General features: G+C 45.1%; 2 long non-coding RNA genes across 3 annotated transcripts; both read left to right on the top strand.

Annotated features, from left to right (window-relative positions):
• On the top strand, positions 1 to 8,490 carry LOC118167177. 2 transcript variants are annotated; one of them, XR_004750992.1, is made up of 4 exons: positions 1 to 1,255; positions 3,961 to 4,058; positions 6,270 to 6,336; positions 8,100 to 8,490. It is a non-coding gene; the product is annotated as an uncharacterized LOC118167177 (long non-coding RNA). The 2 variants fall into 2 exon arrangements; XR_004750991.1 differs by lacking the exon at positions 1 to 1,255 and having other exon boundaries at positions 3,394 to 4,058.
• A 4,327-nt stretch (positions 8,491 to 12,817) lies between these two features.
• LOC118166737 lies at positions 12,818 to 20,374 on the top strand. Its single transcript, XR_004750699.1, has 3 exons — positions 12,818 to 12,862; positions 15,084 to 19,142; positions 20,287 to 20,374. It is a non-coding gene; the product is annotated as an uncharacterized LOC118166737 (long non-coding RNA).
• The last annotated feature ends 367 nt before the right edge of the window (positions 20,375 to 20,741 follow it).

Raw genomic sequence — 20,741 nt, 5'->3', positions numbered from 1 at the left:
GTGAGCAACTGAAGAATGGGACAGGGAGGTAGGAACAGCATCTAGATCTCCTGTTTCTAAATCAGCAACTTTGTGACACCTTGCATTCAAGTAATTTAATCATGAACATCAGATGGCTACGTGCCTGCTTTATCTCTACCTTGAGGTAGAGATGGTTCTTGTGAAAGGTTGTTGTTCCACTATGACAGAACAGTGTCACAAGCATTGCAGTGGTTGTGTTAATTGCCAGAATGGTGTAGCAACTGGCATGCACTGTTCTGCTTGTTAATATTGTTGTGGGCTGTTCTTGTTGACATGGAGCAGTGTTCCACGTCGGCTACATCATGGTTCTCTCAGGCCTTTCCCTTTTTTAACCCACACAATCTGTGTGTTACACTAAGGAAATACTAAATAAATGGCATTGGGTTTTCCCTGGCTGAAATTAGTTGTTGACCTTAGACTGCCATAAGCAACATTTACAGAAAGCCCCCACTGATTTTCCTGGTGGGCTTGAGGAAGCCTCCGAGCAGCTTTTTGTGAGTTCATGCTTGGAGGAGGAGTGGAAGGGATGGTGTGAATGTTGCGCTTTCTATGCGGGCTGATGGTTGCTTGAATGAGTGGACTTCCTGATTCAGAGGTAAAGAATGAATGGTCTCTCCTCGTAGTTTCATTTTTATTATAAAAGGTACTTTAACAGCTCAGCGGTGTCTGCTGCCCCACGCAAGCGCTGCCTAGACGATTGTTTCCACTGCTTAAGGAAAAAGTCCATCTGACGCACCAATGGGAAGTCGATGCTTTCAGTTCATTAAAGCAAGCATCTGTGTGTATGTACTCAGCTGAGAATATTTCAGCGTGTAAGAAGGGTCTGAAAAAGATTGAGCTTTAAAAGCTTCCATTGTCTGAAGGCACGCACTGCTACGGCTTGGCTCCTTCCTGCTGTTGTAGCACTGGGACGAAGTGTGTAGTTGCCCTTTGGTTGTTGCAGCACCCTTGATTTATTGCTTGACCTTGCTTTATTTGAAATATATTAAAAAAAAAAAAAAAAAAAAAAAAAAAAGGAAGTTGCTTCCTGTGCTTGCTATAGGACGATGAATTTGAAGTGTATAAAAAGGAGTTATCTGGCTGGTGGTTCAATTGAAGGGGCCTGAGAACTCATAATATCCTCATTATATTTTTATTCATCTTCCTAATTTTTGTCTGGTTTGTTTTCTTCACAGAGCTGATTTTCCTGTCTGTATTTGTAGGCTGCCTCCTTCAAACTGGTTATTACTGTGATGTAAGTAGCTCTGGAAGGTGGTCTTGTGTTTTTTTCCCCCTTTGCTCTGACAGTTGCTTTGGCATTACATCAAAATATTGCTGCTTTACAGTGCAGCAGGATACTGACAAAATGTGGGAAGGTTTTCTTAGATTAGCAATTCCATCCTAGTCTTAAAGGGAGCTCAGATATTGTTGGAAAAACTAGCAAACACAAACAGCAGGATAGGGTGTCTTCCACATGGAAGCTGTTACTCCCTTTTCAGTCCTAAATGAATTAACGTCTTACCTTACTGTATTGTTGAAGCACCAGACCTGCTTGCTCTACAGGCTTGAGGGCTTTTCACTATGAGAGTATTACGGAATCACAAGAGAGCCACCAAATCTGATGTCAGTCCCTTGGTGATGGGGTGAGGCAATGAAGTTACCAGCTTTTCTGATATGTTTTAGAGGGCAGCACAATGCTTGGCCCATCATTTTCTCACCTGAGATGCTGGTGTTGAAAAACGTAATTCTAGTAATTCTAGCATCTGGCAATGTAATGCATATGAATAAGAACTGTTGGTGAACTTAGTGACCATTTCTTGTATGCATTGCTGTACTGGGTCTTCTGTCCATTACATATTTCAGTGTTGTCAGAGCTGTGGCTAAGATGATAGATTGAGATGACATTTCTATCTTGATTTTCCTCTGCATAGCCAAAGATTTTATGGTGATCCCTGGGGAATTTATAACCAGAATAAATCAGGTTGGAAGGGAACATTACAGGTCATCTAGTCTAGCCTCCTGCTGTCTTTTACGGTGTCTAGTTTGCTAAAGTACTCCCTGATCCTTTTTTTTTTTTGACTCCGGATTATGCTTTATTTGCACAGGCTCTGCCACTACATTCGACTAGGTCTGAGAGCAGACCTTTACAGCAAAGTAGATATCTTATACCTTGGCCTTCTTTGTGCCCTTGTGATTGGACCAACATTTTCTTTGCCGATGAGTTATTAATTGATACCTTCTGTATCCCTTCCGTATCTCAAATCCAAACATGCTTTATGCTTTCCTGTTTCCCTGTGTGCTCAAACTCTGTCCATATTCCTCCCAAACAGCCTCTCCCCACTTTCACCTTCCACATACTTCCTTTTAGTGCCTGAGCTCAGGCAGGAGATCCCCCTCTCTGGCAGAGCTGGCCCTTTGTCATGTTTGCGTGATACCCTGCCTTTCAGAATGGACCTCTCTTCTGTTCTCAGTGGTTGTTCTAGATCAACCAGGTCTCCTGGGCCCTTTTGCCTCAGCCTCTGATGGGCTCCTGCCTACCTGAACAAGCCCAGATTTGCTCTTTGGAAGGTCAAGATCTCTACCTGCCTACTTCTTTCGGGATCTTTATCACCATCTTACGATTGCAGCCAAGACTGTGATCAGCCTTCACGTGTTTAGTTCACTTTGGTCCATGGGTAGCAGAATGAGCAGAGTACCCCTCTTGACCTATCACATGTCTCAAAAAGTTGTCCTTAATGCCCTCTAGGATTGTTTTCTTGGTTTGTTGCTTTCAACCCTTCCTGTTACCCTTCCAGCAGATACTGGGGTTGTGAAAATCCACAGGGAGAAACAGGTCTGGCAGTCAAAAGGTTTTAGCAGCTGACTGTTTGACTTCATCCATTTTCTCTCCATTTTGGTGGTTTGTAGCAGACACCCATGACACTCTTCTGCTTGTTGGCCTCCCATCTCATTCTGACCCCTAAACTCTTGACCAGTCTGTTACCTATTAGTTTGCAGAGCTCTGCGTGTTCAAGTCACTCCTTTGCTTAGAGCACAGCCCTGTGCTCTTTATTTTCCCTTTCTTTAATTCCTGAAGAGACATCTATCTGTAATAGCACTGCAGGAATGTAAACTACCCTCACTGCATCTCTAATCCTAGAGATCCTAGCTCTGTGTAGGTGCTTTGTGTCTGCAACTGGACTTCTGATTTCTTCTGTTTTGCAGCACTTGAGTACAGACAGCCTTCGGAGAGGCCCCATCTTCATCTTGAGAGCGAGAAGGTGAGAGTCTTGGGAAAGGGTTAGGAACACTGCCTACTGCTTGCTCTTTACCTTTCCATTTCTGTAAAACTGGTTCTGGTGTCATGAAGGAACCAAGCTATTTGATGCATTGAGGACATTTCAGGCTGCCTTTGTTCCCAGGCACTGCGATATCCAGGGAAAAAACCTTTGCAACTCCTTGCGAGGACCAAGTGAGTGAGCACACGAGGATATGTAGGCACTTCTAATTGGCTCCTGCATATGCAGCTTTTATGGTCTAGGGTGGGTTTGTGCATCTCCAGAATGATGCTGGTCTACCTCTGATGGTTTGGTCACTGTTTAAGACTCTGCAGATGTGCTGAATCCCAGGTAACGCACTTGCACCTACTTAACATGCTTGCACAAATGTATGCGTGTGTTCTGTGTTAACGTCTGTTCAGACACCTTCCAGCGGATTTTGCTCATCTTCAGTGTTTTTCTGTGTGATGGATTCTGACTGTCACACAGTGGACTTGAGAATTAGTCCCCAGTGAGGAAGAGCAGAAGAAATTTTTTTTCTTCCTCTCTCCATTGCAAAGGAGCAGAATCAGCGGGCGTCTGTCCTGTCACTTCCTCCTCCTCTTCTCAGAAGCTGGAAGACTGCAGTTCTCTGCTCCCACATCCTCATCTCTACTCAGATGTGAGCAACTATTGATGATTATAACAAGTCATTTTTTTCAAGTCCAGGGTTCTTCAGGTGAATTCCACCGAGGCTGTGATAGCTCCTAAGTTGTGCCCTAACTATCTGAAGAGGAACCATCCTAGAACAATTCTTAGGAGGTCAGTATGCACTTCCCCTGAGCACTTCTCCATAGCTGTGGAAGTTGATGTCTACTCGCCTGCTGTAGTATCTCAGTAACTTCTCTTTGTCCTTTCTCTTTGAGGGGGGTCTGCTGTGCACAGTCTGAGAGAGTCTTTCAAAAGAGAAACCAGCTAGTCATTGTGGTTTGTGGCCCGCCCCCCTCAAAAAAAAAACATTTCTTCCCACTGGCAGGTGGGATTTCTCTTACACATGCTCTTTAAAGCTCCAGAGGAGGCTCCATGTTTGGTATTGCAGTGTAATTTCTGTGCTTCTATAGCCCAATGTTTGTCTGTGACACACCTGTGCTGTGTTCCCTGTGCCACACAGCCGCTGCAGTCAGTGAGCTCCTGTGATCAAATGGCTCAGTTTTATATTCTCCTGGGCTGTACCTGCCTATAGCCAGGAGAACGTGTCTAGTAGTGCTTGGTTGTGGCAAAGAAAATGCAATAAAATAGACCTGGGAGTGATGGCATCTGTAAATCCTCGGGATGGAGTGCTTTGCTGGGTCATGTTACTGCATGCAGACTATTCTGTGATTCTGTAAGTCCACGCTATTCTTCAAGTGAAGCACAAGTATCCTGGTGATGGCATAAATATGCAGCCATAGCATGTACGTGAAGTAGCTGAACTGATGCTTTGCTGGAGAGAGGAGTTTCTTAATTGAGTGTGCTTGTACTTGCAGCCCCAATAACCTTTTCATGGGTGTTTATGCCAGTGAACGAGTATTTTCAAAAAGTGCTCTAATAATGTTTTTACATTTATATTGTGCTTGTCATGATTCTGTGATTCTCGTGCACACATTCATGCTGAGGGCATGCCTGATCTTTGTAAGATCAACAGGACGCAAACTGCAAGGTTAAATGACTCGCTGAAAGCAATGCAGGAAGTCACTGTCAGAGCATGGCACATCCCTACCTTGTCTGCTGGCTCCTCATGTGTAAGCCCAAGACCCATTTCGATTTGGACTAAAAAAAAATTGTAGCAAGTGAAGCCACTAATGCATCAAGCTAGCAGCTTCTGTTGGCGTATGGAGTAATTGCTATTCCTAAGAAGAGTTTTCCTGTTTTGAGAAGAAAAGGGACTTTTCCTTCTTCCTCCTTGCCCATTCATAGCTTGTTCCACTTGGAGCAAGAGACTTTTTTTAAAAAGCATATTTTCCTTGCAATTTTCATAGTTGGGGAAAAAAGTTTATAAAGATTTAATGTGAATGCAAATTGTGAATGTATTTGGAACAACAGTCACATAGGATCTGTCATTAAGACTATAAGGTTCAAAATATGTCTAAGAAATGTTTATTTTGATACAAAATGCTCAGTACTTCATTTTCCTACACGATAAATTGTTACCTGCTACAGAAAACTGCAGAGCTTTTTTCACCTAATCTTGAAAAATGATAGTAAAGGGAAAAGCCTTCTCTCGTAATTACTGCAAAGTGGTGTTTTGCCTTTGTCAGATGAAGGTCTTTCAACCAGCTGGTATTTCATCTTTTTTAGCATTTGATTCTGCTCTAGCTCTTAGCAGAGCAATCATAATTTGAAGCTTGTTTGGTGCCTGTGGTTTCCAGCAGTGCAAGTGAGTAATATAAAGCTGGAGCTCAGCCTAATGAATTGCAGCTTTCTGTGATTCTCACTGCAAGGAAATCAATTTAAGCCATGAGGCAAGGCAGAGGGTAAGATCAGTTCACAGTCATTTGAGAGCCATTAATCTGATACAAATGCTTTCCCTCTCCTAGCTGATCTCCTTTTTTGAAATGCTGCCCAGTTTTAAGTGTCAAAACCAAAAGAAGCAGACGAAGCAGACAGCCACAATATCGCCACAGGCTGCGTTTCCCAGTGACAGCTCTGGAGCTGGAGCGAGCATAGAGCCCATCAACGCAGGCAGCGTTGAGGCTAACCTCTGCTCTTGACCATGAGGTTTTCAAATCCTCGTGGTGAAGGCTAGTGATGCTCAAATGGTATTATACTAACTATTTCCATACCTCATTTGTCTTCCCTACTATGCAGAAGACCTGTTTAAAATATCAGCATACCTCAACCACAGTCTGGTTGTGGTGGCTTAATCTTGCAATAGGTCTGCCCAGCTTGGTAATTCCAGCCCGCTGCTCATGTGTAGGTTGCTCATCTAGATTGGGGCATTCCCATGCCATGATCCCATGTTGACAGTGGGCGTCTGTCTTTGTTCCTGTCTAGGAGGACTTTTGGCTCCGGGTGCAGCCCCAGCTCTGTGAAGCTGCTGGTGAAATTCCTGCTGACTCCAGTAGGGTTTGGCATTCCCCAGCTCTTGGTTCCTTCCTGCCCGCGTTCGCTCAGCTCTTTGGAGCTCAGCTCTCTTCTCTAGTCCTTCCTCTGCCACTCTAGTCTCCTTAAAAGATGATAGAGGTGTAGAAATAGCATATTTGGCAGTCTTCAGAAAAGTTATTTTGTGGTTTCCTGGAGAGTCTAAGCTTGCGTCTAACTTGCTTGTCAGTACTTTTTTTCTTTCTCTTGTGAAACTTAGATGCTGAAGGCCCAGTCTCACAGGAAACCATCTTCAACCAAACCACAGCAACAGACGTAGCACACATATCCCCCTCCCCAAAACACTCTGAAAGATCACATAGGTGGCACAGTTTCACAGCCCAAAAAATTTCACTGCTTTGCAGTGGGAATGCACACGCTGAGCAGGAAATCCCAAGACGTTCCACTGCCTCTGCCTCAAAGGGCCAGCCTCAGCTCAGTCTCATACCAATTTCTCTTAGGGTTTTTCTCCTGCTGGGGGTGTGGGGCATTACTTCTACCTTCATCCCAGTTAACTTCAATTAGCAGGAGGTCTCTTCCAGGTTGTGCACGTGCTCGGGAGGTTGCACATTAAGGTCACAGTGGCTTTTGACTAGGTTGGACCAAACTTCAGAGTGAGCTGGAACCTTTGAAGTTGCCACTTGTTGCCTACCCATCATGATCCTTTTCTTCTGTTCGTCATTGGCCTCTGCAAGCCTTGGGTTTATTTTTTTTCCTGCTGAAAGTTAATGCTACCTGTTAGTCATTCCTTTAATGTGTTATCTTCTGGTTTTAGATAATGCTGTTATATTGGCTACCGATATACTGAGCACAACCTAATATCACTGAAAATGTCTGTGTCAGTAGTGGTCAGTGAGTTTCGTATTTGATTGAACTTGCTAATTTTAAGTACTGCTTTTTAACAAAAAGACATGAGTTGTCACTTAATTGGTCACTGTCTGGGATCAGTAGAAACAAAATTCAACATTTTAACTAGGCAGTCAGCTACTATGAGCATGAAAAAAAAAAACAGTTGTATTCAGTGTTCAAGGGTGGTAATCATTTGTTAGCTCCACTTAGTGGTACAAGGGATCATTTAAAGAAATAGAGGTAATAAGTTACTCAGCTCTGGTGAGGCCGCACCTCAAGTACTGCGTTCAGTTTTGGGCTCCTCGCTACAAGAAGGACATGGAGGAGCTCGAGTGAGTCCAGAGAAGGGCAACGAAGCTGGTGAAGGGTCTGGAGAACAAGTCTTATGAGGAGCGGCTGAGGGAGCTGGGACTGTTCAGCCTGGAGAAGAGGAGGCTCGGGGTGACCTTATTGCACTCTACAGGTACCTCAAGGGAGGCTGTAGAGAGGTGGGGGTTGGTCTGTTCTCTCACGTGCCTGGTGACAGGACGAGGGGGAATGGGCTAAAGTTGCGCCAGGGGAGGTTTAGGTTGGATGTTAGGAAGAACTTTACTGAACGGGTTGTTAGTCACTGGAATAGGCTGCCCAGGGAAGTGGTTGAGTCACCATCCCTGGAGGTCTTTAAAAGATGTTTAGATGTAGAGCTTAGGGATATGGTTTAGTGGAAGATGTGTTAGCGTTAGGTCGGAGGTTGGACTCGGTGATCTGGGAGGTCTCTTCCAACCTAGATGATTCTGTGAAGTTAGGACAAAGTCAGAATTGGAACTTGGAATTTATGTTGAAAAGTCTAGATCCTGTCTTGTCCAGAAGTTAATGAGCATCTGAAGCTGTTGAAGTTTTCTCTCTCATATTCAGGTATATTTGAACAGAATTTACAACATCTTCATAGGACAATAACATAATTTTTGTTCAGATTTAAAAGCAACAAAGCCTTGTGGATTAAAATAAGAAGCCATGGGTTTGTGTGACACTGCAGCTTATTGTTAGAAGAATCTCTTCCTGTTTAATTCCTTTTGGACTGCTCAGACTCCTCAGGTTTATCTGAGTTTTCCCAACCCTGGATTAATTCCATCCTTCTGCTTTTTCTCAAGATTTGTAATAAGTTGGTGGAAGGCCAAATTCTGTTTCTGGTATTGACTGACAAAATAAATTACTTACTCTACCTTTCTTAATTTAGTGTTTATTTCTTAAAATAAGCAAAACCTTTCCTGTCTCTTCAGGCCTGACCACTAAGCTACATTTTTTGTAGTATGCTGAATAAATTATATTTAAGGTATTTACCTCTTTCCAGTCTTTCTAGTGTTTGTTCATACATTCCTTAAAGCACAATTTTATTGCTTGTTACAGGAGATGGGAAAGACATGGGGAAAGGCCAAGAGTTGAAGGCCAGGGAAGCCACCTTCCCACAGCTCTAGGAGGCCTTAGCTGCTGGTATCCTCCAGAAGCTGGGGGTATGGTGCAGGTCTGAAGATGGCTGTTCTCAACACAAAGCACCTGCAGCCACTCCACCTGATCTCCAGTGTGTATCCACGTCTGCAGGTGGAAACTCACCTGTGCATGATACCCAGACTGTGGTCTCAGTAGGTGTTACTTGGCATCTTCCATAGGCTCCAAAATCTCAACCCCTTCCCTGCAGGCAAGGAAAAAGACCAGAACCACTTGGGTTTAACACTTTGCAGCTTCCACGATAGGGTGAAGAAGCCTAGGAGGTATTGTGTGTGTAAGGAGATAATGCTGTCATTCCTGTTCTCTGTTCCTCGTATTTCTCTCAAGTTTATGCAGGGTTGTTGCCTTGTACATCTCTGTCTTGGGCAGATGGCTTCTGCCAGAGTAAAAAGGGAAAACTTTTATAAGTATTAGGAGCAGACTGCAGCAGGAGAAAGATGAGATTTGTATGGCTGAGGGGTGATTTGATGTAGTGAACGTGGCAGCTGTGGTCACTTCTCTCTTGTCCATGCACTGCTTTAACCCCACCCTACATCTCCAAAGCCTTTTATGCCTCTTGTGTCTCTCCAGGGCTCAGAAACATGACCTGGAGCCTCACTGTGGTTCATGGCTTACCTACAAAAAAAACGCACACAAAAAGCAACTATCATTGTCTATAAGCCTCTGTCATGGCACAGCTCGATGACAGGGAGGTGAGGAGCACGAGAGACCTGTTCAGGATGGGTGGTGTGCCCCACGTGGCCGGGAGATAAGGCAGAGCCCTGGCCGCATGACTGCAAAATAACATCTGGCATGCAGCAGCTCTGACTGCAGGTACAGACCGCAGTAGCTGGATAGGCAGATGGGGGAAAAACCCAGAAGAATTTGAAAATCTGCTCAAAAAAAAAAATAGTTGGCTCTCTGCACGTTGCGCTAGAAGAAACTGCACACGTAACAGTTCGAGTAACAAGCCCTAGGAGGCCACACTGCGAGATCAAAGATTTTTTTGGCGTGATGTACCAGTGATGAAAACTGCCGGAGGATGTCGCAGTCGATGACTTAAGGATGGAATTTCCACACTGCTTGTGAGCCCTCTTGGTTATGCAGGGTGACGCCAGCCCTTCAGGGTTACTTGAACGCTGATGGTTTTGTAATAGCCTTTAACACGCAGCCACTGCATTTTGTCTGGGAGCTCAGCGCTCCTATCTCGGGAGTGAATTTGTGACGTTTCCATGTTCCTGTCCAGGAAATGCGAGAAATCCTCTCCTGTTCCTGTACAGTCAGAGGAGGCTGAGGAGAGAGGAGAGCTTGGATAGTTCTCTGAATGAATGAATTAGTCTGCCCAGAGATGTTTCATAGTCTGTGTTTCTGGATGCTCTTTGGAGCATTTCCAGAGATGGATTTCATCTAACAGGAACGAGGAGCTGTAAATAACTCAGCTGTTTGCAGTTCCTGGTTATGTTGCTGTGACTTTGATTCTGGTTGCTCTCTGAGCAGAGACAAGCAGGTCTGTGCTGGTAGGGAGCACTGCAGTAACACAAGCACCTGACACTTGTGCAAGAGGTTAACGTGTCTGGGTGTCTCCTTTAAAGGTGGGCATTTCAAGGCTCATGCCTGCTCTTCTGAAGCACTAGGTGGATGTATTTTTTTCTGGGGGGGAGTAGGTTTCTCCACCCTTAATTTCAGGATTTGGGTTCCTGGTAGTGGTGGTATTTTCACAGGGTCACCTGAGGTCATTCTTATTGTAACTTCTTGGAGGACATCTAAGCTATTTAATACATACATGAAGTGTCCCCCTACACTTTACAGACACGGTTTCGCAGTGACTCATGGGACTAACTTTTGTTTCATTCTTGCAATGGTTTGCAAACCTCTAGTCAAATAAAAGCTAAGCTGGACCCTGAGTTTTCTCTATTGCATCAAATTTTGTGGCATAAAAAGCTTAAAAAATAGCTGCAGCCGTAAATGCTTCTATCTGCCAGCCCAGGTTTTGTGAAAACTTGTGTTTGTATGTGTGCACCTGTCCCTGGTCATGGCTACTTGCAGAATTTGTTTCAAGTTCAAGTGAAACGTATTGTGCTGCCCCACGTAGCTGTTATCCTTTGGCTCTCATTAAAAGCTTTCTTCTCAGCTTCCTGTGCAGAGCCCTGAAGCCCTGCAGCAGGCTGCGGGTGATGAAATCAGGGAATTTCAGCAAGTCAGAGAAGGAAGTGAACGTTCAGTTCTCCTGCACAAGTGTGTTCAAAAGAACCCTGGTAAAACAGGGGGGGGACAAGCTGAAATAACTCCAGAAAGCAACTTTTTGTTCCAGCAAAGAGATGCGATGTCGCTGCATTTTCAAAAGCAAAAATCTCCAGCAGTGGAGTTTTGTGAGCTGGGTCCTAAGGCAGCTGTGCTGTCCGCGTGGCTTTTGGTTAAGGTTAACAGCGAAGCAAATGCCATGTTCTGGTGCTGGCAGGTGGTTAACCAAAGGGAATTTCACTTTGCTGCGGAGATGGGAAACCACAGTACGTGCGTCTTCCTGCAGGTTATGCAGTGGGCATTCAGAAAAAATCCTGGGGGTGGAGGATGTGGGGAAGATGCTAAAAATTCAACTTCAGATTCCTCTGGTCCAGAGAAGCTGTGAGAGGTTTCTCAGGTGGGTGGAGAAGGATGTGTGGCACCACATGTCTGAGAGCTCCTTTTGTTAGCCAGATCAAGATGTGCAGTCAAATTACAGTGGGTACACTTGAATACAGAGGGCATTTTTTCCAAGTGCCTTCACCAAATGCTGTGCCTAGTGATGCAGGTGTAGTAAGACTATTAAAAGGGACCTCTCTGAGGAAGGCGTCTTAAAAGAATTCATAGAAAACTGTCTTGGACTAGGAGCTTTGTGGTGGTGATACAGGGGTCTGCTCCACTGAATGGCAAACGCTGAGCTTTCTTCTCCTGAACAGGCAAGCTGAAAGTGGCCTGTAAATAAAGAAAATCTAATTGGTGATGTTTTATTTTTTTTTCTATAAATAATAGAATATTTGGAGGGGGTTTAAGGGAAGAAAGCAGTGTAAATGAATGCCAGAAACCAATTGTTTCTGCTTGCTTTGTACCATAGGAATATCTGTCCTGCCAGTTGGATTGCTATCTAGATTGGTCTTTTTTGGGTGCATTTGGGGGAAAATTTGAGTGAAGACACCTGGATGCAAAGAACACTGTTACATCAGACACTTGGCCATTTTGATATGTCCTTCAGACAGTTAATGCTGGAGAGGTGTTACATGTCAATTACCTGCTGGTGTGCAGTCACCAAAATGAATTTCATCACTACTAATCTGCTGATTTCTGCTCTGATATGTCAGGTACTCAGGTCTGGTTAGATTGAGTGGGATTAAAACGCAGTATACAACCCCCCCCCCCCCCCCCCGACCAGATGCACTTGCTGTAGGAATCTCCCCAAAACAAAGAGATGGACACAGCATTACTTCCTTCCTGTGCCAACGTATGAACGTGGAAATGAGTGTCCTTGTTGAAGAGCCAAGGGGTTCAGCCTCTGACAGAGGCCAGCAATGGACAGCATGGTGAGGACTGTTTCTAGAGGACTCCCTGCTGGCTTTCATCAGCTAATGATGGAGGGACTTCTGAACCAAACGATGCACCCTGGCTTCTGCTTAAAAGCCAACAGAGCTCTCTTCCTTCAGTTCATTTAATCATTTTTGAAAGCATTTATCCTTCTGACAGCCAAAACATCCTGCTGCAGTGTTAGCAAATCTGATTATGCCTTTTGTCATGCAGTAATTTTTTTCACTGGCATCAAATTTTTGCATTACGAAAGTCAATGACAACTAATCTTGTGTTTGTCTTGTTCACTGATGATTTTGTAAACCTCCGACATCAGTCATCTCTCTTCCTACCTTAAAAGGCTGAGATTAGTTAAGCTTTGTGTGTGAAAGCTGTTCTGTGTCTGTTTAAATCTAGTTCACTTTCTGTAGTTTTTGTGCTGTCTGTATCTCGTTTATTAGGAGATGACCCAGGCTGTTCAGTTAGTGGTGAGAAAGGGATTTATAACTTAGAAACCAAGGGCATTGTGCTGAGTCTGACCCTTTCTTAATTCTTTTTGTCTTCCTAGTGGCACCCAGTCCCTCTATATGCTCTGGAAGCTTGGAACTCAGACCCCAAAACGGCGAAGGACATGGCATTTCCTGCATGACTCAGGACAGGTACTGTTCTGTGAGTACCACTTCGGGCTTATAGTGGAAGGAAATACCGTAAGTATCAGTTAGGACATGGACTTTTATTTTTCCAAAAGCTTGCTTACTAGTAAGGGAGAAAATGGCTTTACGTTGTTACAAGCTATGGTATAGGTCCTCCTCAGGTCCATGCTTGTTTTCCCCCTTTTCCTGTCTCCCTTTCCATGCCATACAACTCTTGAGAAATGGAAAGGAAGTTTACTCCCTAAAAATGTTTTGGTTCCCCTTTTGATTCCAGAGGAGAACGCTTGAGTCATGCTTCAGAGTTCCAATAATTCCCCTGATTACAAAAATCACATCCTTTTTTTAGGAAGAAGAAAGTTTTGATTTTAAGGGGAGCTCAGAAGAAAACAGGAAGCTGGCAGTCTGATCCGTGCTGCGTGCGAGGAATTCGATTTCAAAAGCCTTCCCAAACATAAGCTTAAGGGTCGCAAAGTACCTGGGCTTTTGCAGCAGCTGAGGAATTTTGTCACTGGCTTGCACTGCGCTAATTTTTGAGGGAAAGTAGAAGCATAAACTGCCTTAAACTCAGTTGTATATGCTAATATAACCTTGGTCCTACAAAAACTTGAAGTATGAGGTTTCTTTTTTATTTATGTGCAAGAGTACTTGAAGGTCCATGCTAAGAAATGCAGGTGTTTAAAAAGCACCAGCGATTCCCTCATGTTTTGCAGCTTTTCATGAGGTTTTAAAGAATATTAATAACTTCTTAAAAAAAAAAGCCAGTCTTATTCTGAAACTATTCATCTTTTGTCTTTTTGGAAAAACTGAGGGAGAAAATATAACTAATAATTCAGCCATAGCACAGGTGAGGACACTGCTGGGGTCAGACAGTTCCAGGAAGATGGGACAGGCTCTTTCTGTTGTGTGAAAGAGTTTGAGACAGGCTTAGCTGTTTTTTCAAGGCATTAGTTGGTCTAATAAAATATACCATATTTCTACATAACTGTCTCAAAGTAAGCAGCACATCCAAAATGAACACATCAGACCTTTGTCTGCAGCATTTGACTTTGATTTCTGAAGGACTTCATCTGTCACCTTCCAGCTGCTCCGGTCAGCCTGTGGAGTTCTCCTGTTTGGGCTGAGGCAAATACACAATGTTTTCCTTTTGTTTCACCTGCTTTTATTCATTCTTTTCCTGGATGATTTTGTCTGGCGTTGCTCTCACCAGACAGCATCCCCTTTTTTTCCCTGCCTTTCATTTAGGTTCTCCAACCCCTGAGTGTTCAGGGGCATTCAGGGTTAGGTCACTCCAGCCTCAGCTGTCTGAGTGCAATTAGAGAAGCATTAATCACTGCAGGTTATCAATAGCAGCACTGCCCTGCTTCTGCGAGGCCACCATCTAGAAAAACAAGTCTGAGAAATTGGATCCAGTCATTATAAAGCCAGGATCATTGTTCACTGGGTTCAGGGACTTTTCTGATTCTGCTGGTAGGTGGCAGAGGGAGTGTACATTTTGCCCGTCCTATTGTTTCATGTTAGTCACCAGTGCTGGGTAAAGCCCAGCCCAGATAAGAGATACAAAGGTTACTCCACTACCAGTATGTCAAGGAAAAAGAAGATGTAAACTGATAGGAAGGTGCAGTGGCTGAATCCCACCCTGCGTGTACAATAGTCATCTGTGCATCCATCCACCCTCATGTGGTGGTGGCTTGTGCAAGAGCCAGGAGAAAAGAAACGCAAGGCTAAACCTGGAAGGATGGAGAGAGGGGGAGAGGTGGGCCCAAGGAGGAACAGAAGAGCTGGCAAAGGGGATTCGATTTCTGGAAACCGTGCATTGTAGGAATGTCTTGGATCTGCACAGCTGAAGCCTTGGGGAGGCTGGAAGAGCAGCTTCTCCTATTTCTCCTATCTTACATTAATTTCAGACAAATGGGGAAGTTAATTTGCTAGAGGTCCTGCTAATGCAATGGTGATGCAGAGTTTTCCTCTGTATTTTGTGTCTGCAGATTGGAGGAAGCACGTAAATGGTGCAACTCCCAGACAGGTGCTTTGCAGAACATGGAACCAAGTCACTTCCAAATTGCAGTATGTAGAGAATCAGTTGCAACAGGATTACATATTGGAAATGATTGGAAAATACTCCATATTTTTGAGGCTTTGGAAAGCTAGTTGTGTCTTGGAGAAAGCTGACCTAGCAGAACCAAAACTGTTACTGGAACTTAACCTGTTAAACTGCTGGCTCTTCCAGGGGAGATGCGGGAAGAAAGCCCCTGTGAACCAGAACGCCAGGTGAAGAGTGAAGAGTCTGAAGGCTGGGAGAGATTCAGGTCTGCTTCCATACGGCCCTCCTGTGCCCATCAGCCCTGATGTGCTGGGGGAAAATCCGTCCTTCCTTTGGGCTGAACGAGAGCCATCGCCAAGCATCCTGCTGGCTACAGCAGGAGAGGTTTGTTCCCCAGCTGCAGACACACATGTCCATGCTCCAGTCAAACACATACTGTTCCCTTTACGTGTGTCTGTGGATTTGGGTGATGCTTTGCAGCCGAACTGTGAGCAGGGGTGGAAGGCCATGGTTTCTCTGTGGCTGGTTGCAGAAGCACTGCATGACGCGTGTTGTATCTGAAAGGCTGGGGTGGCAGCGAGCCTCTGCTGGTTTGTGCTGTCCTGGCTGCAGCCCACGGGGTCGAGCGAAGTTCTGGGAGGCAGGGAAGGGCATTGCTTCATCCCTGGGAGTGCCTTCGCAGGGCTTGGGGATGCTCCCGCAGAGCAAGGCAGGGCTGCCAGCTGGCACGGGGCTGCAGTACCGTCATGGAGGAGGGACGCAGATCTGCAGCACAAGCCCCAACAGGGCAGAAGAAGGGAAAACTTCTCCTAGGGAGACTGCAAGGGGTTTTCCAGTTGGGGTAGCTAATGGAATTTGGGCTGGAAGGAGGCTTCCTTGCCTTCTGCTGGGATACAGCCTGACTCCCCTCAGCCTTCTAACCTATTGTCATAGCTTCTAATCTTTTCTTAGAATCTCCCATGGTCTTTTGTCCATTTTTGCTGTGTTTTTCTCAAGAGTTTTTCAAACGCTGTCCACCACAGAGGGATTCCTTCATGTCCAGCTGCCAGCGCCCCTGCTTGTTCCTTGCCAGTGCCTGGCTCCAGTTGCAGCAGCCTGTGACTCATTCCAGCCTCCGAGCTGCTCTGAGGAATTGCCCTGCTAGTGATTCCTCTTTGTGGATTTGTGCAATTCACGAGCCATGAAATTATGTAACTTTGCCCTTGTCCTTGCTGAGCTGCCTGTGTTTTTCAAACCAGCTCTGCGATTTGCCAAAGCTGTTCTGACTTCTTTCACCAATATGCCAGCATCTTCTTTTAGCTTGAGATCTGCATGTGGTTTTAAACGCCCCATCAGTGGAAATGAAAATAACTGCATATTCAATCCAGAACCAGTCTTTAAGTCTCCTAATTTGATATATTCTTCAGGACTGATTTTTGTACCCCTTGAGATAATGTTTTTTACAGGTGGCTTATGGAAAATAATTCATAATGATACTCAAACTCTCAACATACCTCTTGCTATCTACTATTTTTTCCCTGTCCTCAAGAGCTGTTATCCTAAAAAAGGAGGAAATTATCAGTTTGACCATGAGTAGCAGCCAGCATGGATTTGTCAAGAATAAATCACTTTCTTGCTGTCATGTAGGTATCTGCAATTCATCTGCTTGTTCCTTTCTGGGCGGTAAGGGGGACTGAAGTTAGGTGGTTGGGTTTTTTTGTTTGTTTTAAAGATATTTGTTCTTTCTGAGTCTTTGAACTTTTATCTGTCCTCCACAACTTCCCAAACAAGGCCATAAATGTTTGGGAATTCAAAAAATTCAGCCAACTTTTTGTATGTACTTGGTGATGAACAGCATCAGCCCAACCACTTCGAAAAAATCCAATTCATCCGAAGAATCCCCAGTTTTAAGTTCTCACTCCTTCGTTATCACTGGTGTTTGTTGTGTTAAGTGCCCTGGTACAGCTGGTGCTTGTGAAGGAGGCAGGAGCAGAGTGGTTGTGCCCTTCTTGTATCAGATGTCAGGGCTTTTCTCTTGGGCAGAGCTTAACTCCTTCTTTTGTCTTCCTCTTTCAGTTTAATATCAGGGTCCCAAACCTGGTACGTACCCAAATGAGTTTCAAATGAACACAGGCAGGTCAGTGTCATTATATACATCTGTCGCACTGAGATGGGCAATTCAGTAACATCAGGGGTGAGCAAAGCCCTTTGTTACTTCACTGGAAGCACTGGCACTTCAGATCCTGGGTCAGAAATCAACAGAGGTGAGTTTGGTCTTGTAGTTCTTGAGCAGACAAAGATCAACATCTTGGGGCTGCCTTCGTGCGGCCTAGGAGAGCACAGAGGCTCAGGGTCACATTCGTGATGCACTCACAGACTTGGTGAGCTTCCAAGCTGCTTGGTTTTAGTCAATGCCACTATTTCCTTACTTTGGTGAGCAGGGAGGCAACGGCGGTGTTTTATACAGCGGAGGGAATACTACAAAAGCTGACATTAGGTGTAAGGGATTTTTGTGTTGTCGCCTACCAGTTTGCACATGACCTGGTGTGATTCATAGTCTTTGCAAAGTGGGAGAGCAACTACAAAGAGGGCAATTTTAGAAATATCATCCAATTGAGCTGTGAGGAAATCAGACATAACAAACAAATGGAAACAGTTGCTGTGCCCCGGCCTTACCGTAAAGCGTTCACAAGCTGCAAAAAATACAAAAGCCGTGGACTGTGAAGGAAGGTCAGGGCAGCAGTGATAAACATGTGAGCAGGACAGAGAAAAGGCCTAATATGTGGAAGTGTGTTGTCAGGGTTTTACTTTGCTGTGATTTGGGGGCCTTAGATATCAAACAGGTGAACAGGTACCTGCCTTGGGCCTCTGAGGCTTTTGAGGTTCTCTCGCTAACCACTCTGTTGGCTGGGTTTTCAAAACAAGCCTGTGCATTATGGTTGAGGAAACTTGTGTCAAAAAACAAAACTGGAGGATTTCTTTCCTGCCTCTTCACCGTCCTTCCCTGCCGGGAATCATCAGTGTCATGTTTTTTACAAACACTTCTAGTGTTTGTTCTGGAACCCATGCCAAAGGAGCCATTTTTCTGATTTAGCACTGATTCCTGTGATAACTGTATCGCTTTCGGTTTAGCTGGGGTTTTTGAGGTCTCCTATTTATGTCCATAGAATATTTATTTATCTGTAGATCTTGAATACTGTGAGTGTTAGTAAGCAGTTAAATAAGCAAAATCCCTCTCAGGTGGTTCAGGGGAAGGGGAGAAATAGATTTTTTTTGGTCTATGGTTTTTGGGGAGGAAGGGTTGTCCTGTGTCAAACAGCTCAAATCCAACGAGGAGCCATGCAGATGGAGAGAGAAGAGCTGGGAGCTCAGCCTGGGGAATGTAAGGCTCAGGGTGAGTCTTCCCCATTTGTACCAACACCTGGTTTGGGACAGTAAAGATGAATCCAGAGTCACCTCAGTGGTGCCCAGGGCCAGGACAAGAGTCAGTGGGCACAAGCTGAAATGTACAATTCCAACATTGCATAAGGAAAAACTTCTCTGCCTTGAGGGCGATTGAATCCTGGAGCAGGTTGCATAGAGAGGGCATGAAGCCTTCATCCTCAGAGATGGCCAAAATCCATGGAGATGGCCAAACCCTGCCAGCCTCCAGCCTGGCCTGCTGCAGCTGGCCCTGCTCCGACATAATGGTTGGGCTTAACCGATCTCCAGAGCTTCCTCCCCCTGCACCCAACTATCTGGTGATTTTGCAAACTTGCCATTGAGTGTGACAGTCATAAATTTGCTTTAGAAAAATACTTCGTGCCTAGACCTGCTGTCTTCCCTCAGAAGTTCCAGTAACTTTGCTCCTGCATTTCCGTTTGGTACTGGCTCCCTGCCCGTGTCCTTTTTCTGTGAAGTTTAGTTCCTATCAGTCCTTTCGCATGCGACGGATTTTTCCATTATTATTTAATGAATGCCCAAAAGCTATTATACTGTTTATTTCCTTTAAGCATTTTAAGAAAAACCTTTCCTTGTGGTCAGTTTTGGCTTCTTAAGTAAACTTTTATAACCTTTTGGTGTGTTTATATTTCCCTCTTTTTTTGCATTTGACCTCACTTGCCAAGGGGTGGAGTGGAAATCCCATGCTCCAGACACAAATACAGTTTGGCATCTCCTGAACCTATGGCTTCTTCTGTGGCTCTTGCTTCAAAGAGATCCTGGCCTTCCAACTCAAGGGGCCTGCAGTGCTCATGCTGGCACCTGGGCTTGTTACCTGCCTCAGCTGTAAGCCGCTTGTGTAAATCACTCACCTTGATTTATAAGGAACTGAATAGGTAGGTGGAATAAATGCAGCAGTACAGGCAGTGGTGTAGCTCCAGGTTTGTGCTGGCTTGCTTGTTCTCTATAAGCCATGGGGAAGAAAATCACTGCTCCCTCTTAATCTGGGCAAAAAGGAGACCCGGTGGAGCCCGTAGCCTGTGACTATGTGAAGGTACTACACAGGTGGCCTGAAACTCAAGTTTTTAGTGTGCCTGGCCCAGGGCTTTCTATGTGAAATCACAACATTGTCTCACCGAAACTGCGTCAAAGCAGTTGCAGATTTGTGCACAAACCGCTCCTGGTTGGTGTTAGCGCCATCTCTATAAAAACAGCAGGATGCCCCAGTGTTTTGCAGCGTGCCCCGAAGCTCAGCTCTCTGTGAGTCACCGCCATCTGTTTTCCATGAACTGAACGCTGCACAGTACGGGAGGAGAGTGGAATTTGATTTTTCAAGTCCAGCCAAACATCAGCTGCTTAGGATGCAGCCTCACAACAGTATTAACACTGCCTTGTAAGCAGACAGCTCCCAGATTGCAAGGGATCACACAAGGTACACAAACCCAGCTGCTTATTTTATTGGCTTGTCCTTTGCTCTAGATGCTGGGGGCACTGTGTACCCCTCTGGTTAGGGAAGCAACATGACATCAGCTTTGTGAAAACCCCTATTAGATGTTGTTATCTGTTCTCACGATTTGTTTTTGCAATTACAGCAAAATAGAAATCCCTGCAAGTACTGCTAGTGCAAGCCCGTTGTAGGGACTGACTCAAAAGCATTCAGTTGTGCCAGCTCTAAAAGGGGTCCAGCTCTGAATTTTGACTGCAGGAGCTGGGTTCTTTACAGCTGCTGACAGTGCAAAGGCACAAGCTGACCACAGGGAAGAACAAAAAGCAGCCCTTTACCTTTCCTAACTGTGAGAGCTGCTTTTTCTGCCTAATTATTTCCCAACCTTGTTGGTGCACCACGTTTGCAACAACTGATATTAATGCCTGCAAGAGCATGGCAGAGGCAGAAGGGAGAGTGTCCTCACGCTGTTTTGCAACACTGCACATTTGAAGTTCCTTAGCTGTGCAAAGAGGAAGTGGTTATTGGCTTTTGCTGCCGTTTCAGGAAGGATGGAGCTCCAGTAAACTTTCCCTGAGAGAGTCACCTGGAAACCACAGAGATAAAACTGCCTGAGAAAGGAGATGGAACACAGGGCAAGGTGAGCACGGACCCTGGCTCTAAGAGGAAGTCAAGACCAGTGAAACGTCCCCTGGACAGCACCCCCTATTTTTGCCTCTATTCTTAGGAGTTGGAGGCTTTGACATTCTGTAGGAGGGGACGCAGGGCTGTGGGTGTGTAGGTGCAGTGCAACGCAGCCTCAGCAGGGCTCACCAAACCAGCTGCCCCTCGTTCTTGGGGTGATGGCGGCGAGGTGGCTGTGCTCATCAATTTTTTCCACTGCACGCTGTGCCTCCCTGGGAGCTGCCGCTGTGCGGCGAGTTTAGGGGATTCCACATCTGGTTATCAAAGGATGGATCTTGTGTGGGAGGGGAAAGCCTGCCTGCACCTCACACTGGCTC

This window comes from Oxyura jamaicensis, chromosome 4 (genome assembly GCF_011077185.1).
Source record: "Oxyura jamaicensis isolate SHBP4307 breed ruddy duck chromosome 4, BPBGC_Ojam_1.0, whole genome shotgun sequence".
NCBI classification, from domain to species: Eukaryota; Metazoa; Chordata; class Aves; order Anseriformes; family Anatidae; genus Oxyura; species Oxyura jamaicensis.
This window is presented reverse-complemented; position numbering and strand designations above follow the sequence as displayed.